Here is a 16961-nt window from a genome sequence, read left to right on the forward strand (position 1 = left end):
GTTAAGTCCCATAGTGCTCAGAGCCATTTGAACCAATCCTGCGACAAACGAAGCGTTGCTTGTGCTGGCTTCTGATTTGTTACCGACAAAAGAATTATTTCAGTTTCAAAGAGTCTATACATTGTGTTGCGACACCAAGTATGTCCAGCTGGGTCGAGTTTCTAGTGGCGACGAATGCAACGGTAGTTAAAGCCTCGACTCGTGTAAGTGAGTGATGGGTCTCAAATCTCTTTCCAGCCATTTTGATTCAAACGATGATTGTAATCAACCTCTCCGTCTGTATCTCCAGCCATACTCAGTAACCCACCAGACGGTGCATGGCGGAACGTACCTCATAATACTGCTAGTTATTCCCGTTTCTGTTCCACGAGTAAATGCGGCGGGGAAGAAACGACTGTCTATATGGACGAGAACCAAGTTCTCCTCACTTCTTGGTCCTCAAGCAAGATGTATTTTGGTGGCAGTAGGATCGTCAAGTAGTTTGTCGCAAAACCTGACACTCTAAATTTTCGCAATAGTGTTTCAGGAAAAGAACGTCTTCTTCCTTCCAGGGTTTCCCATTTGGCTTCACGCAGAGCTTCCGTAGTGCTTAAGTGATGATCGAACCTAAAGATAACAAATACAGCAGTACACCTCTGAACTGCTTCGACGTGTTTCTTTAATACAAACTGGTTGAGGTCCCAGACACTGGGGCACTATTGAACAATGGTCGCACAAGTGTTCTATACACAGTCTCCTTTATAGGTAACCGATACCATCCTATAATTTTGCCGGTAAAATGAAGTCGACAATTCGCCTTTCTTACAATCGCCCTTACATGCTGATATCGCTTTGCAACGTTACGCCTAGATATTTAGACGACGGACCCCCGTCAAACAGCACACCACTAATGCTATATTCGAACGCTATAAGATTGTTTTTTATTCTCATCTGCGTATACTTTCGAGTTCATTCTTCATTGTCTGTATTAAGTCACGCTTTATCAAGGAACATACGCGATAAAACAAGTAACGAAATATGAAACACATGGACACAGGCTGTCACCGTATAATCCGACTGAGTCTAAAAACACAGTAGCTGTAAACGAATCGACTAAAATGATGCAGGGTATGCTTGGAAAACAGTCCGCTCGAGTTGCAGTTCTCATTTGCTGTTCTAATTAACAACAGGTTTCGAGCTGCAGGGACATTTTCAAGCAACGAATAAGTAGTGACAACTGGAAGATTGTGTCAAACCAGGATTCATTGCCTATCACGAGCGGCTGCGCCAATTCAGTGATCGGAATAATAAGCTCTTCAGTAATGATTCCTTCATTAGAGGAACACCAGGGCTATACAACTGTTGGAAAATAGCTTAGGACATGTTTGCGAACATGCTGCATCACCCACCACACATGAATTACTGGTAAAGCGTCATGTTACTTTGCCATAAGGAGATAATTTCAACTGAAAGAAATTTTGTGTCCGTTTTGGCCGCTACACTCGCGTTTTGTTGTGAATAAAAGGCTAAAGTCAGAAACAAGTACAGAACTAGAGAACGCTTGACAAAACTTTGAGGTAATTATTTCATCATCACGAAAGACAGCAACCCTGGAGTTACATCCCTGTTTCATTGTAATGTGATACTGTCCCACACATAGCTTTCTAGACAGCTCGCAGTCTTCCTGCTGTGTGTGAAAGAATGTCTTCTGTATACCAGTAACGTATTTACGAATTTTTTGATACAGCATCAGGTAAGAAGATGGCATTCATTTTAGTTTTGATTTACTGGAGTACATTCTTTACGTAAATTTTCAGGCTTAAGGCAGTCGCTAGCGCCGCCGTTATTTATAGTACAAGGCGGGTGTTAACCTGTGAGCTCCATTTACTTATCCACCTTCACAAGCGGGGTCACTGCCTCCATCCAATGCGGCCGCGCTTGACTGACCCAGAGGCATCCGGAACGAGATGTTGAAAGCAATTTCAGTCAGGAGAATTCCTCAGAGAGGAGAGAAGACGCTATAGTGTACAGTTATTGATATAGCTATAGTGCGGCGTGTTCGAGGTTTAGTCTCAAACCGCTCCGTCGTATGACGTTACATGACGCCGTTGATGTTGATCCGTCGATCATATGAGTACGTCAAGAGATACCAGGTTTCATCACCTCCGTTCCTTTTATTTCACACTAGCTCATTATAGCAGAAACACAACACTACTTCCAATAAGCACTCGCACGATACAAGGCATCGACTTGTTTTATGTTTCACAGTTTCGAAGAGGGCTATGGAAATCGATCTTCAGTAGATCGTGGTCAAGTCATTTTCTTCAATATTTAGCACTGGTTATTGCCTGACTGAATTTCTACTTTTTACTCAACAACTACACTCTTAAAATCAAATATATGCATATAAATCGTAAAAGAAAATAAGCAGTCGAAGTTCTTAAATTTTATGAACTGTAAGAGATTTTGCTTTAAAACTAGTAGTCATTTCGCCAAAAAGTGATAATCCAATAACATAGAACTTATCGAAGTGATGCCCTCAAGCTCAAGGGAAACACGGAAGGCAGTGTTGATAGGGTATGTCCGTTTGGTTGAAATCGGTAATTTACTGCATTACGAGAACGAGAAGGTGCTACCAGATTCTTCGAGGTGCACATACTGTACTATTACATCCCCTGTATTGTTGCATCCGGTATACTGGAAGAGATACTGGCGACTATTGTTTCGGCGTTCCATTCCAGTGCTACTAATTATACTCGCTGTACGAAATCTGCAGGATAAATCGCATGTATCTCGGAAAGAAGGCTATTTACATGGGCCTTTGAATGAGAATTATCAGAGTCTGTTAATTTTAGTAAAAGCCTCGCCAAGAGAACATACCTTTTGTTAAAAAGATACAGAAGAGGACCGTTTATTAGTGACTGAGAAATGTGAGCTGCTTGATGCAGATGGCAGTACACAGTGGACGACTTTACAGCAAGCTATACACGCGCCTCGCATTCCTGCTGGAAGAGACAGAGGCAACAAATGTGATGCTTTTCTTTTAATCTAGCTCAACAAACTGTAGATATGGACTTTACTAGAGACGACTCTCAAATCCCAGCAGTCATATCCTGCTGGGCACGTACTGTACCAAAGATTTTCTTTCAGCTGCTCTTGGTGATGGTTATTTCATATCAGTTTGTTAATTTGTACCTAGTTTCAGTATTTTATGTTCCTACTGTGTTTTCGACCTTCCCGATAGTCCAGGAATGGTCAAAGAATCATTAGATGCGGTGCTGGTAATCCTGTCTTCTGGAGGCCGATTTTTATGATAGGTGCTTTAATGGTTCATGATCTCCCCATTGTCTCTAGTTCTCCATGCATTGTTTCTAACAAGGGAACCTCCCCATCGCACCCCCCTCAGATTCAGTTATAAGTTGGCACAGTCGATAGGCCTTGAAAATCTGAACACAGATCAATCGAGAAAACAGGAAGAAATTGTGTGGAACTATGAAAAAATAAGCAAAATATACAAACTAAGCAGTTCATAGGAAACATAGGTAACATCAAGGACGATGTGAGCACAAGAGCGCCGTGGTCCCGTGGTTAGCGTCAGCAGCTGCGGAACGAGAGGTCCTTGGTTCAAGTCTTCCCTTGGGTGAAAATTTTTTATTTTCAGACAATTATCAGAGTTCAGGCACTCACGCATAATCAATTTCGCTGTGCAAAATTCCAGGACATGTTCAGATTTGCTTGGACATATGCAGGATTTGACGGTCTACACACGGAAAAATTTGAAAACCTTAAAAACATATGTTTTGACAGAGCACAGAGAAAACTGTGCGACTGTGAAACTGTTGCATTCATTTGTCGAAGTTTATGTGACACACTCTTATGTTTTCATCAATTTTTTGGAAGTGATTATCACATCCACAAGAAAACCTAAATCGGGCAAGGTAGAAGAATCTTTTTACCCATTCGCCAAGTGTGGTTGGTTCAAATGGCTCTGAGCACTATGGGACTTAACATCTATGGTCATCAGTCCCCTAGAACTTAGAACTACTTAAACCTAACTAACCTAAGGACAGCACACAACACCCAGCCATCACAAGGCAGAGAAAATCCCTGACTCCGCCGGGAATCGAACCCGGGAACCCGGGCGTGGGAAGCGAGAACGTTACCGTACGACCACGAGATGCGGGCTCGCCAAGTGTGCAAGTTAGGTCTGCTGACAACATATTCCTGTCATGTGACGCACATGCCGTCACCAGTGTCGTGTAGAATATATCAGACGTGTTTTCCTGTGGAGGAATCGGTTGACCTATGATCTTGCGATCAAATGTTTTCGGTTCCCATTGGAGAGGCACGTCCTTTCGTCTACTAATCGCACGGTTTTGCGGTGCGGTCGCAAAACACAGACACTAAACTTATTACAGTGAACAGAGACGTCAATGAACGAATGGACAGCTCATAACTTTGCGAAACTAAAGAAAGTAAAATTTTCAGTCGAGGGAAGACTTGAACCAAGGACCTCTCACTCCGTAGCCGTTCATGCTAACCACGGCGCACCTGTGCTCATGTCATCCTTGATGTTGCATATATTACCCATGGACTACTCAGTTAGTATATTTTGCTTATTTTTTCATAGTTCCACACAACTTCTTCCTGTTTTCTCGATTGATCTGTGTTCAGTTTTTCAAGGCCTATCCACTGTGCCAAATTATAACTAAATCTGAGGGGGGTGCGATGGGGAGGTTCCCTTGTAAGTACTAATACAAATCACGATCTTCGTCATTATTTTTCGCCCAAGGACATGAGTCGTGTTGTTTTCGCGTCTTGTCTTCTCTTCTCTGTAGAGTATTATCTGTGTGAACTGTTTTGACTCGGTCTGTAAATAGATGCGCCTCAGGAGGGAAGGTTCCTAACTTCATTCTGTTCCATGTTGCATTTATAAATACAGAATTTTTCCTATTTTTCTCGTTTTTTTTATTTTGGTCCTTCGTTTTTTCGTATTCTTTGATCTGCGTTTTACAAGAACTGACAAACAAAGTGTATAACAATGGTGGACATTTACACAAGCTCGAATCAGTCGTGAAGAATGGCACCTACAGAAATAAATTACACCGGCAGATGGACAAAATGGGCCAAAAATGCACCGAGTAACGTAATGAAACACACACACTGAGGTCACAAAGGCCATGGGACACCTCCTAATATCGTGTCGGATCGCCTTTTGCTCAGCGTGATGCAGCAACTCGAAGTGGCATGGATTCAACAAGTCGTTGGAGATCCTGTGCAGAAATATTGAGCCTTGTTGCCTCTATAGTCTTCCATAATTTGTGAAAGCGTTGTCGGTGTAGGATTTTGGCACGATCTGATCTCCCTATTATATCCCATAAATGTTCGAGGGATTCACGTCAGCGATCTGGGTAGCGAAATAATTCGTTCGAATTGTCCAAAATGATCTTCAAGCCAATCATGGACAACTGCGGCTCGGTGACATGGGGCAGTGCCATCCATAAGGATTCCATAGTTGTTTGGGAAGTTCATGAATGGTTCCAAATGGTCTGCAAGTAACCGAACATAACCATTTCCAGTCAATGATCGCTTCAGTTGCACCACAGAAGTCAGTCCATTCCATGTAAACACAGCCACCGCCAGTTTGCACAGTACCTTGTTGACAAATTGGGCCCATGGCCTCGTGGGGTCTGCGCCACACTCGAACCTACCACAGCTCTTACCGACTGAAATCGGGACTCATCTGACCAGGCCACGGTTTTCCAGATTCCTAGGGTCCAAGCGACATGGTCACCAACGCATGAGACTCGCTGCAGATGATATCATGCTGATAGCAAAGGCGTTCGCGTCGGGCGCCTGTTGCTGAAGATCACAAACGTGAAATTTTGCCGCACCTTCCTAACGGATACGTTCATCGTACGTCCAACATTGATTTCTGAGGTTATTTCACGCAGTGTTGCTTGTCCTAACCACTGACTGCTCTGCGCAAATGCCGCTGCTCTCCATCATTAAGCGAAGGCCGTCGGCCACTGCGTTCTCCATGGTGAGAGGTAATGCCTGAAATTTGGTACCCTCGGCGGACTCTTGACACTGTGAATCTCGGGTTTTTGAATTTACTAGCGATTTCCGGTATGGAATGTCCTACGCGTCTAGTTCCAACTACCTCTCCGCATTTAGAGTTTGTTAATTCCCGTCGTGCGGCCATAATCACGTCGGGAACTTTTTCACAGAACCACCTGACAAGGGAACCTCCCCATCGCACCCCCCTCAGATTTAGTTATAAGTTGGCACAGTGGATAGGCCTTGAAAAACTGAACACAGATCAATCGAGAAAACAGGAAGAAGTTGTGTGTAACTATGAAAAAATAAGCAAAATATACAAACTGATTAGTACAAAGGAAGATAGGCAACATTAAGGACGATGGGAACGCAGGAGCGCCGTGGTCTCGTGGTAACGTGAGCAGCTGCGGAACGAAAGGTTCAAATCTTCCATCGAGCGAAAAGTTTAATTTTTTATTTTCAGTTTATGTGACAAACTCTTATGTTTTCATCACTTTTTTGGGAGTGATTATCACATCCACAAGAAAACTTAAATCGGGCAAGGTAGAAGAATCTTTTTACCCATTCGCCAAGTGTACAAGTTAGGTGGGTCGACAACATATTCCTGTCATGTGACGCACATGCCGTCACCAGTGTCGTATAGAATATATCAGATGTGTTTTCCCGTGGAGGAATCGGTTGATCTATGACCTTGCGATCAAATGTTTTCTGTTCCCATTGGAGAGGCACGTCCTTTCGTCTACTAATCGCACGGTTTTGCGATGCGGTCGCAAATCGCAGACACTAAACTTATTACAGTGAACAGAGATGTCAATGAACGAGCGGACAGATAATAACTATGCAAAAATAAAGAAAGGCAGCTGCTCACGCTACCACGGGACCACGGCGCTCCTAAGCTCGCATTGTCCATTATGTTGCTTATGTCGCTCATGGACTACTCAGTTTGTATATTTTGCTTATTTTTTCACAGTTCCACACAACTTCTTCCTGTTTTCTCAATTGATCTGTGTTCAGTTTATCAAGGCCTATCCACTGTGCCAACTTATAACTAAATCTGAGGGGGGTGCGATGGGGAGGTTCCCTTGTGAGTACAAATGACAGTTCCGCCAATGCACTGTCCTTTTATACCTTGTATAAGAGGTACTACAGACAGCTGTATATGTGCTAATCTCTATCCCATAACTTTTGTCACCTCAGTGTATACAGTGTGTTGCGGCAGGGATAGTAAATATTTCTAGGATATGATATGAGAGATTCTAATGAAACATTCCATGTGACAATGTCCAGTTTTTATTGGTTGTACTGCACAGCGATGCAAAAAGTGCATCACTCAGTGTTATAACAAAGAATATTTGAAATATGAATTCCTACAAATAGCGGGGTCTCAAAAGAATAGAATATATATATATATATATATATATATATATATATATATATATATATATATATATAAAACGAAATGGTCGTATGGCATTATTAGCCGAAGCTGATCGCTAGCCTGGTGCAAGATTTTCTACGAACATTTGACGCAACTCACGCGACTTCCGCGGATGAAAATGTGAAATAAACAACGTAAATGTCGTGTGACTAGGGCATCCCGTCGGGTAGACGGTTCGCCGGGTGCAAGTCTTTCGATTTGACACCACTTCGGCGACTTGCGCGTCGATGGGGATGAAATGATGATGATTAGGACAACACAACACCTAGTCCCTGAGCGGAGAACTCCTGCTAGGCCAAAGAGACAGCGCCCCAGTCTCTGGTGTAGTGGAGCAGTCCCGTGCCACAGAGCGCCGCGTGGGCGGCTGCTGGCGTTACGTCACAGCCCCTGAGGCCCGGGCGCTGTGGGCGCGCTGCGCTGGCCGCGTCTATTCGGAGCGGCGTTTACGCGGCGCCCGGCGTTGTGCAACAGGCGGCCGCTAGCGCAGCCCGGCTCAACACAACGGCTGTACTGGGCCGGACGCAGCTGCGGCGAGCAATTGGCCGACCGGCGGCGTGACGCCGCGGCGGCAAAAACTACGGCGTCAGCGCGCATACCGCTAACACACGCCCCTCCTGGTTCCCATGCCCAAGCGCATCTCGCGAGCTAAGCGTATTGTAGTGCACAGGAAGGTTCTCTCTTCCGGTAACTTGCCGGTAGAGAAACGGTGCCAGGTTCGAGTCCTCTTGCAGGCAGAGAGAGGAATTTTAGTGTAATCGGCCACCTGAGTGCTGCGCTGGGTGATTTCCTAGCGGACAACATGCATAATGCATAAAGCTCGCTGCGTTAGCAAAGAACCGAACCAAAATAAGATTTTCACTCTGCAGCGATGTGGGCGCTGATGTGAAACTTCCTGGCAGATTACAACTATGTGCCATACCGAGACAGGCTCTTCGCCTTTCACGGGTAAGTGCTCTACTGACCTTTTTTTTTTTTTTTTTTTTTAATCTCATTTTGTTCACTTTAGTTCGTTGCATTTGCTCGGGGCGGATGTCGTAAGAAATCCGTTTAAGTTCGTTGTTGATCTATGAACTCAGTTTTTTTTTATGACACAGGGCTGCTAACCCTCTGACCGAACACGCTGAGCTACCGTGCCGGCTGCTGAGCTACCAAAGCACGACTCACGACCGGTCCTCACTTGAAAGACTAGGACGCCTGGAATAAAGGATATTTCTGAGACACGGCTTAGCCACAGACCGAGGAATGTTTCCAGAGTGAGTTTTTCACTCTGTAGTAGACTGTGCGCTGATACGAAACTTCCAGGCACATCGAAAATGTGTGCCGGACAGACACTAGAATTCGGAACCTTTGCCTTCGTCTTGCAAGTTTTGCAGAAGAGCTTCTTTGAAGTTTGGAAGCTAGGAGATGAGGTACTGGTGGAAGTAAAGCTGTGGCGCAGGTTGTGAATCGTGCTTGGGCAGCTCAGTCTGTAGAGAAACTTCCCGCGAAGTCTTCGAGTCTCGCTCTGGCACACAGTTTTAACCTGGCAGGAAGTTTCAAAGAACCGAACGTTTCGTACACCTACACTAGGAAAGTAAAGCAGTCATCAATCTGAAAACTGATTTGAACACCGCAGTGCTTAACTAAGCATGGTCCTGTTGCCAGAGGTGAACGAAGTGATAAATGACAGATAAAAATACGAAGACTGACAGGCTATCGAGCCCGCGACTTTTGGATTTTCAGTCTGGCACTTTAGTATTGAGCCACACCCTCTCATCAAATGTATCCCGACACCTATTACTGGACACAGCGTGGGATACGTCCACCCTTCGCCTGTACGACGGCTTGAACTCTGCTAGGGGCATTTCCAGTTACGTGTCTGAACGTCTGTGGAGTTATTGCAGACCACTCTTCCTCAAGAGACGAAACCAGAGATGGTCGTGATGTTGGACGCTAGGGTCCGGAGCGAAGTCGACACGTCCCAAAGCGCTTCATTGGCTACAGGTCAGGATTACAGGCAGGCTATTATATTCCTGGAATGTTATTATGCACAAACAATCGCGTCACAGTTGCTGCTTTACTGTCATGCTGGTACAAACAGTCATCGTACCCGGATTGTTCCTCTGCTGTATGCAATACACAATGCTGTAAAACTTGTTCATATCCTCCTGCATTTAGCGTTTTCTTACGCACAATAAGAGGATCACACGCCAACCGTGAAAAACACCCCACACTGTAATACATCTTCCTCTGCGCTTCACTGTTGACACTAAACAAGATGGCAGGTAACGTTCTCCAGGCCTTCACCAAACCCAAACCTTCCCATCGGATTGCCACAGTGTATAGCATGATTCATTACTCCAAAACACTTGTGTTCAGTCATCCAGTGCCCAGTAGCGTCCTTCTTCACATCAGCTCAAGTGTCGCTTGGCACTCACTACAGAAATTAAATGAAATGAGCGTATGACATCGTTAGCCGGGAGGCCCCTATTCGGGATGTTCGGCCGCCAAGCGCAAGTCTTATTTCATTCGACGCCACACTGGGCAACTTGCGCACCGGTGATGAGGATGAAATGATGAACAAGACAACACAACACCCAGTCCCCGAGGGGAGAAAATCTCCAACCCGGCCGGGAATTGAAACCGGGCCCGTTTGCATGGGAGCCGAGCACGTTACCACCCAACTAAGCAGGCCGACACTCGCTACATAAATGTGTGGCTTATAGAGAGCTTCTCCATCACTGTACCCCATTCAAATGGTCCAAATGGCTCTGAGCATTATGGGACTTAACATCTGAGGTCATCAGTCCCCTAGACTTGGAACTACTTAAACCTGACTAACCTAAGGACATCACACACATCCATGCCCGAGGTAGAATTCGAACCTGCGGCAGTTGCAGCAGTGCGGTTCCGGACTGAAGCGCCTAGAACCGCTCGGCCACAGCGCCGGCTGTACCCCATTCTTTTTATTCCTTACACACAGTCATTACGTTAGCTGGACTGCTGGTACCACTCACTATTAATTCCTCACGATTAATGCCTCACGATTGATTCCTTCCTCTCAGTTCATGCGATATTTACAGCCACCCATCGCCCTATTCGACAGTCACTTCCCATCAGCACGTGAGGCCTGCACGGTCTTAGTTTGGCGTTAGTTGTTCCTTCGCGTTTCCGCTTCACAGCCGACTTGGACGTCTTTAGAAGGACTGAAATGTCCTTGGTGGATTTGTTACTCAGGTGACACCCAACAACTACACCACTGTTACTGCTTCTCTACTAACAACACAATAATCCACCTCTCCTTAGACTTGGAGAGTCCACCCCTAGTGACATCTAGTGGTCAATTCCGCATAACATAGGGTGTCCGAATACTTTTGATTACATAGTGTAGATACAAAGTAATTCGAGTCCAAGAGTCACGCATGCTCAAAAATACTGTAGTTCTGGTTTTTTCGAATTACTTTACGACCACCTTACCGTAAGAGCTACTCCCTTCACTTTCAAGATCTTCAGTACTTGATGCGACATCCATCTCAGTTTCGCTAAAGAGGCCTGGACGCGAACAGGTAGCATTTGGACCCCATACCTGGAGAACACATTACTCTTGGTCTATAATGCCTAGGACGTCGTAGTTTTGTTTCATTATTGCATAACATCAGTAAAGGACTATTAAAATATATTTATTTATCGGTAATAGTTTAATTATTACAACGCTTTGTCGACGAGATGAATTTTGAAAACGCGTTAATTTTCGGTACCATTACCTGCGGTATGATACGTGAAATATCACTCAAGCTGTGGCAGGTATAGCAATACTGAATATTACACGCACGATACCCAGACGTCGATACCGTAAAATAAACGAGCATTTAAAATTCATCTCGTGTACAAATTATTGTAATCACCAACATATCACACATAAATAAATGTAATAGGTAACACTTCTTTGTCTCACGTCATTGGTTCAAATGGCTCTGAGCACCATGGGACTTAACATCTGAGGTCATCAGTCCCCCTAGAACTTAGAACTACTTAAATCTAAGTAACCTAAGGACATCACACACATCCATGCCCGAGGCAGGATTCGAACCTGCGCCCGTAGCGGTCGTGCCGTTCCAGAATGAAGCGCCTAGAACCGCTCGGCCACACCGGCGGGCTCCCAGCCGTCTAGAGATACAGGTAAACAATAGTCGGCTCTGAGACAATATGGGCGCTGCTTGTCTTCAGTGGCACAAATCTAGCCTTGTGGCTACGAGCAGTATTTAAAAACTCCTTGCAGCGGAATACAATTAAATAAATTTCTAAATGCAATCTTGCGCCGGCCGCTGTGACCGAGCGGTTATAGGCACTTCAGTCTGGAACCGCGCGACCGCTACGGTCACAGGTTCGAATCCTGCCTCGGGTATGGTTGTGTGTCATGTCCTTAGGTTAGTTAGGTTTAAGTAGTTCTACGTCCTAGGGGACTGATGACCTCAGATGTTAAGTCCCATAGTGCTCAGAGCCATATTTTTTTTTTTTTTTTTTTTTTTTTTTTTTTTTTTTTTTTTTTTTTTTTTTTTTTTGCAATCTTGCTTCGTCTGGAGGACAGACGGTAGCGAATATCTAATCACTCTTACCACTTTCCGGATGACAACGAGATAACAGAATTACATTGTAGTTTACAACGAAAAGCACCTTCTTCCATGTATTTCGCAATAATCTTCTGACTGTCGATATAGATGACGACACGTGCTAAATGGGGGAGCGATGAAACTTTCAACTGAAGATCGTTGACACAATTCAGAGAGTGAGCTTTTGACAGACATTCAGTATTTGTTTTGCTGTGAATGAGTGAGATTTCGCGCAAGCAGTAGGCGGATAAGATAAGCGCGCTTAAGGCGCTTGCGAAATCATGCCATTAATCTTTTCTCCCACGCTGTGCTCTGAAGCGGCACAGAAAAGGAAGCTCGTGGCATTCTTTACCAGAGCGCTTTCCCACGCAACGAATCGCAGTGCATTGCCTAAAAAAGCAGAATAAGTATTCAGGCAAATAAAACACTAATCATGAACATCACAGCATACGTTCTATGTCGTCAAATTCTTTTCTCCACTTCCTTTACAAAAAAGGAAGAACTGAGCTACTGTTCGTGTATAACGCGAAAATCTCAGTGTCGAGACTAAGATTCTCGCGAGGACCAACCGCATTGAGCATTTCCACTGCATGGAAGCGTTCTATAGCACAATCCTGCTCCCTACAATGTGTGCTTCTCTTAAAACCAGCTGCTTCTACACACTTCCCTCGCTTGTGTAAATGCGTAAGTCATTTACCAGAATTTACCCGTTCAGCGGCTATCAGTGACGGAGTTTCCGTTACCAATTGCATCTGCCCTTGCCAATGAAAGATTTTCTGGGGCGACAAATTCTCGTCGAAAATAATGATGAAGTCAATGGTGCCGATAGGAATAGACGATCAGTATATAAGCACCAAATCCTGCGGTCTAAACGAAGAAGATGTGTTTTGTGCAGCACCGAAAAGACTATGCACAGCCATGCTAGATGTGAAGGACTTGCGGCTTACCATTGCGTCTTGGAAAAAAAGACTGTTTTCAGAAGTTTTATATTTAAATTGGAAAGATCATTTATGTATGTTTTAAAAAGGTTCTTTTAAAGGCAGTCTTATATAATAATAAAGTACTTGTCATGACTTCTTTAGTAAATATCTTTCTTTAACCAAGCAACAAACGGATTGTACTGCACAGCGATGCAAAAAGTGCATCACTCAGTGTTATAACAAAGAAGACTTGAAATATGAATTCCTACAAACTGCGGGGTCTCAAAAGCTAGAAAAATTTAAAAAGTTTGGTTTTTTGTAACTTATGAAAACGAAATGATCGTATGGCTTGACTAGCCGAGGTTATTCGCTAGCCTGTTGCAAGTTTTTCTACGAGTATTTGACACCACTTACGCGACTTTCGCCGATGAAAAGGTGAAATAAAAAATGTAAATCTCGTGTGACTAGGGCCTCCCGTCGGGTAGACGGTTCGCCGGGTGCAAGTCTTTCGATTTGACGCCACTTCGGCGACATGCGCGATGGGGATGAAATGATGATGATTAGGACAACACAACACCAAGTCCCTGAACGGAGAAAATCTCTGACCCAACCGGGAATCGAACTCGGGCCCTTAGGATTTACATTCTGTCGCGCTGACCACTCAGCTACCGGGGGGGACAAAAAGGTGAAATGAAGTGATTAGAATAACACAAACACCCAGTACCTGATCGAGGAGAACCTCTGACCCAGCCCAGGATGGAACCCGCGAGCCCGTGATCAAGAGGCAACGACACCGACCACTATGGTTTTTTTTTTTTTTTTCATTTTGATCGTTTTTGCTCTCGCACATTTGGTCTGGGCGATCGTCAAAGGCACCTGTAGAAGTTGGTCGTTGAATACTTCACTCAGTTTTTATTATTACCGAGCGAGATGGTGCAGTGGTTAGCACACTGGACTCACATTCGGGAGGACGACGGTTCACAACCGCGTGCGGCATCCTAATTCAGGTTTTCCGTGCTTTCAATATGTCGCTTCAGACAAATGCCTGGATGGTTACTTCGAATGGGCATCGCCAACTTCCTTCCCCATCCTTCCCCAATCCGATGGGACCGATGACCTCGCTTTTTGGTCGCCTCCACAAATCAACCAACCAACCTTATTATTATTATTATTATTAAGGAGGCCAGCTAGCCCTCTGACCGAACACGCTGAGCTACCGTGCCGTCTCCACTAGGCCGCGAGCTCCGGACTTAAAAGTCATTAATTTAGTACAATAAGGGTCAAAAGACAGTCACTTGCTCCATGCTGCAGAGAGTGAAAGCAAACGGCTGGTCCATACTCTCCCTCGCGTAAACATTACGCACGATAAAAAAGCTTGTTTTCTGGTGACGTAACCAGAGCTGTAATTCTCTAAATTCTTAACATATTTGTTACACTCCTTGCGTCGTATGTCTTTATAATTTCTTTAGTTAAGACATGTCAGTTCAATGGCGACCAGAAGAAAAGGAAGTACGCAATAGTCGTCAACAATTTAGGATAAGAAACAGCTAGCAGTTCCTGTCAAAAAAGTAATAATGTTTCTATTGTACCGGTCACGCCACGAATCGTGGATAACTTTATGTACGTTCTCTCCAACTGACACCACGATTGCACACACCTTATTATGCGATCACCATACAGGGAAGCCCATGTAGCTAGTAGCATGGGAAAATTGGGAAATTATGTCACCTAATCACAAGGCAGGAAAGTCCGTTGTGGCTGCTAGCAAGGGAAAACTGGAAAATCATATAATACAGTCACATTGCGGGAAAGTCCACTGTAGCCATTAGCAAGAGAAAATTGGAAAATCACACCACAGTTTTCTTAAATGTATGGCATAAAATTTGCAGTTTGGAATGTCACTGTTAAGTCTTACGCGGAACGACATGTACTATGGTAAAACTATTCCAAGATCAGAGTAACAAAGTGATTGACATTCAGCTCCATACAACTTCCGTAGCAACATGCAGTGAGAGCTTGGCCACGTCTTGTGTTTTTCCATCGCTGTCATATCACTAAGTTGTTAGTTAAAACATTGAGATGTAGACAGCGTTTGATGCCAGGTACTATGCTGTTGTTTTCCCTGGGAAGCACGTTTGTTTAATGGTACGACGCGATGCTGGAGGAACATAGGGCTCGCATTCGTCGCTACGGTGACAGACGTACTTGGCTGTAATACGATGGGACCATACAGCCATGCAATCATATGTTGTGGTGGTACTGTTTCATTATATAGCTTTAAGATAACCGTTTATTACATTTTATTTTACGCGACTGGCAAACTAAAGACGTTGACCATTTTATTTAACCGATCCCATCGCTCTTACCTCTACATGAAATAAGTTGATAGGCGCAGACAGAGACGTGTATCACATGTATGCTTCATCTCTGTATGTTGAGTACATCATCCCTGTACGTCTGCTGATTAGTTTAGAATTAGCTCTTTGCAATAGCATTTTCCGTAGTGCCATGCTCACATCAACCCATTTTACGGTCATATTGTGTAAGTCGAGAGCGTACAAACATAGATATATATCTACAATATTAAACGTATCCCGCGCCCTCGTATTGACGGTGTTAGTTCAAAAATGGTTCTAATGGCTCTGAGCACTATGGAACATCTGAGGTCATCAGGCCCCTAAACTTAGAACTACTTAAACGTAACTAACCTAAGGACACCACTCACAACCATGCCCGAGGCAAGATTCGAATCTGCGACCGTAGCAGCAGCACGGTTCCGGAATGAAGCGCCTAGAACCGCTCGGCCACAAAGGCCGGCACGGTGTTAGTGATACTGGTTCTATGACAATGACCACATTAGAACTCATAAGCACAGTGGCAGTGGAAGCCATTTAAATGTAACATGTTCGGAGACTGCAATTCCGTAATATGTCATCACTGAATTTTTATTACTCCTAGCACATCTTACATCCGATTTTATCACTCACTACTCTTACATGCGACACGTATTCCGAAAGTCGAAAACCGAACTTCGAAAACCAGTTTTCGCTGTCGTGTTTACATGTTAAGGTCTGAAGCGGATGTGCTAGTCCCGTAAAATAGGGGGCCTGGAAAACAGCTATTCCAGTTTCCAATTTAGTCAGCACAGTCGCTATTTCTCTTCAATTAGACGAGCTTCAGTGTAATATTTCTACTTAACCTCCACTGTACAAGAACCCACTCCGTCCATATTAGCCGAAAATGTTTAAAAACAACACGAAATTGACAGCCAAAAATGGTTCAAACGGTTCAGAGCACTATGGGACTTAACATCTGAGGTCATCAGTCCCCTAGAACACACAGCCATGCCCGAGGCAGGATTCGAACCTGCGACCGCAGCGGTCGCGCCGTTCCAAACTGAAGCGCCTAGAACCGCTCGGTCACTCCGGCCGGCAATTGACAGCCCATGCACGTTTCAAAAACGGTTGCGTTTACATGGCAGCGAAAATCTATTGCGGAATTGGAAAACCGGCAGCGACAGCGGATTTCCAGAGTCGATTTTGAAGTGTTTACACGATCACCCAGAAGCGGGATTGGGAAATCGGTTTGGGAATTCCGGTTTTGGGAGCCACATGTTAACGGAGTGACTGTATTTAAATTTTAAATGATTTTTAGTTCAGTGAACTCCTGCTGCTAATACTTGTAAATAGTCTAAGACCGACATTGTACAATTGTGCACAAATACAGAAAAAAATCACAGCCGCATGCGTATCATTCATTCAAAAATCGCCCATAAGTAGGTAGTGTTACAGACGCTTTGCTGTTCCTTATCTGTATAAACGATTTGGGAGACAATCTGAGCAGCCGACTTCGGTTGTTTGCAGATGACGCTGTCGTTTATCGACTAATAAAGTCATCAGAAGATCAAAATAAACTGCAAAACGATTTAGAAAAAAAAGCTGAATGGTGCGAATAGTGGCAGTTGACCCTAAAGAA

Source organism: Schistocerca americana, chromosome 7 (assembly GCF_021461395.2).
Source record: "Schistocerca americana isolate TAMUIC-IGC-003095 chromosome 7, iqSchAmer2.1, whole genome shotgun sequence".
In the NCBI taxonomy this organism is placed as follows: Eukaryota; Metazoa; Arthropoda; class Insecta; order Orthoptera; family Acrididae; genus Schistocerca; species Schistocerca americana.